Genomic DNA, 3,106 nt, shown 5'->3' with positions numbered 1-3,106 from the left:
TGGACCGAATCCTTGGTAAGGATTGCCTACGTATCTTGTCAGAATTAGGTCGCGCGTAGTTCTAGCTTTAGAATAAGTTCTAGTATGCCGGATTTCGGTAGATATGCCCTGAGGTGGAAACATATTACTTAATCGGTCAAATGAGTGAAGTATTATAATTATTTTCATCTGCCGTTCTCTTTTTTTTGCCATAGGTCGCGTAAAATTCGATTAATTTGTATAGCTATATTCTTGGTAAACCTATTTGGATACGTACTGTACCCCCCAAGTGTTCGTTATTTTTCCGTTGTGTGCGGATAAAATGACGAGCACTTTCGAAAAGAAAACTTTTGGCAGGCAAAGAGTTTCAACGCCCAGGCTGGGGCGTCAGAAATTTCGGCGCCCAGCCCTGGGCGCTGAAAATGACTTGGGCGGTCAATTTTTGACGCTTTGCTTCACATGTTCTTGCATTTATTTCTTTTTTGTGCCTTGATTTTTGCTCGTATTTAAAGTCAGTTTTGAGGCTATTTTGGAGGCTTTTTAGACTGTTAGCGTGAAATGCATTTTTGTCCGGATTAACTTTTTCTATTCGTGACTCGAAACAGTTTTGAAAATGGAGTTAGGGTGCGGAAGTTATGAAGATCTTTGTGTAGGCTTTTGAGTGGGCTGAGGTGCGTGTTGATGCCGGGGGCGGCGTTTATTTTTGTGAGTTTTTTTTTGAGCAACATTTGTATTGTTTGAATTTTGACTTCCTTTTGATTTCTTTGGGTTGCATGGGTTAGACCCTCATGTTGTGGCAATATGATAATGTGGTTCTTTTGGGGTTTGATGAATTTCGATGTCACGATTCAAGACCGAGTGGGCCTTGTTTATTGGGCCTAGAGTGGGCCGCCTTTTTTTGTATTTTGCAAGTACATTTGGTGTTTATTTAGTGTTAGAGAAAATTTTTAGGAGAAATATTACGCCTTTATTGATTCGGAAAGTAAGGAAAACACACTGAAATAAAACTGACCCATATTCTAAGGGGCCTTAGGACCATCTAAAGTCTCTATTATTTTTTTCTATCAATCTAAGAACTACTAGGCGCTTTTTCACTAATGGTGCTCTATATGGCTCAAGCCTGGGGTATAGTCTCATAAAACTTCGGTCCTTCACCGGTACTCATCTTGAATTCCATTCCTTTTGCATTGACCCACTGATATGTCTTCACCCGTCCGTTCTCGACCTCTTCTAGTGTTGATGCAGGAGAGATTAACCGGGTTGGATCGAAACCTTTATCTTGTAAAGCTAGGGTAGTCATCACAGTCTCGTTCTCCATAGGCCTCGATTCGTTAAACAATGTCCATAGAGCCTGGTTGTCCAATATTTCAGCTGTTTTAGTCTTGGTGAGGTGGGGTGCCTCATCCAAGGTGTGGCAGTCATGAAAAATTTCAAATCCGGGTTTTAGCAAGCCATCCTGAACGAAGGGTTCAGGGAAATCACAGCATGGGTGTTCTTCTCCTTCCCGAACGATCATCCCGTTAAGGGTCCTTTGATACGGGGGAAGGAGGGTGGTTTGTTTGGCTTTGTTAAGGCGTAGCCTAGACAGGCGGTCAGCAATATCTTCCTCCGTTGGTTCATAGCCTAAGCCAAAGGGAGTAGATTTGTCGGGAAAAGGATGGAATGTGTATTCCTTCTTCCTTATGCCCAATGGGGTTCCTGGGAAATAACCTTGAGCTAACAGCATTCTAGGGATGACTCGGGATGCATGCGGGTCTAGGAATGCTGGATCATAATCTTCGATAAACTGGATTGCTTCTTCCATTTGAAACCCATAAAGGTCGTCTGCAGTTTCGGCCATTCCAACCATAGTACAACTGACGTCGAGAGGAGGGGCGCGGATTTCTAGTATTACCCCATTATGGTTAAGTTTAACCATTTGGTGCAAGGTAGAAGCCACACCTCCTAAGTCATGGAGCCAAGGTCGCCCCAAGAGGAGGTTGAAAGTGGGCTTGATGTCGATTATTTGAAACTCCGTGGTGCGTGCCACAGGCCCGGTTTGTATGGTAAGGTTGATTTTTCCCAATACAGGCCTTCGGGAGTTATCATAAGCTCGTACCCCTTGCTTGGAGGTTTGGAAGTCATCGTTTCCTATCCCCAAGCAATGGGCGGTTCGCAATGGGCAGACATTAACCGCCGAACCATTATCTACGAGCGCTAGGGGGATGTTTTGTCCTTTGCATCCAACCACTAGGTAAAGGGCTTTATTGTGAGCACCCCCCTCTTTGGGTAAGTCTTTATCAGTGAAAACTATGGCCTTTTCTCCGGCATCTCTCGTGACATGGCTAACCAATGAGTCAGGTGTGATATCTGTAGGTACTGAGATGAGGTCAAGTGAGCGAATAAGCTTTTCGCGATGTTCCTTTGAAGTACACATAAGATCCCAGATGGTAATCTCGGCCTTGGTTCTTTTTAGTTGTTTCAGGAGAGGATTTTCAATGGCTTCCGCGACGGTGGCGTGCCGTCCATTCTCAGGAGTTTGCCTAACCGGGATACCGTCCATAGGAGGTGGGTGAATATCCGGTTGGTATATCCTTCCGGATCGGGTGAGGTTGTCGACCTCGGGCTCCTGAGGGGTGGTGTCAATGAGAGTATACCCGGGCCAAGTTTCAATGAAGAGGTCCTGGCCCGAGACTTGAGATAGGTAAACATCTTCAGCATCATCATTCCACACACCGCACACTTCTCTCTCGATTCGATCCATAGGGACCACAGCGAGTGGTGCACCTTGAGGTGTAATATACACCGTGGGGTCGAAATTATCTGGTTGGTCGAGAGAGATGTGACAAGAGCCGAGTGGGCTCTTGTTGTTGTTGGGTTTGCCAACGTTAGGGAGAGGTATCACTTCATCCTCTATCATGTCCTGGATCGTATGTTTTAGATTCCAGCAGTTTTCAGTGTCATGCCCATTTCCTTGATGGAATTTGCAGTAAGTACCTTCGACCCAATATTTGCTTTTGACAGGAGGGTCACGGGTGGGGCCTATAGGTCTCAACTTTCCTTGATTGGTTAGTCTTTCAAAGGCTTGTACCAAAGTCGACCCGAGTGGGGCAAACTTTCGGTCTCGGACCCATCTTCCAGGGCTTCT

Source organism: Spinacia oleracea, chromosome 2, assembly GCF_020520425.1.
Source record: "Spinacia oleracea cultivar Varoflay chromosome 2, BTI_SOV_V1, whole genome shotgun sequence".
Lineage (NCBI taxonomy): Eukaryota > Viridiplantae > Streptophyta > Magnoliopsida > Caryophyllales > Amaranthaceae > Spinacia > Spinacia oleracea.
This window is presented reverse-complemented; position numbering follows the sequence as displayed.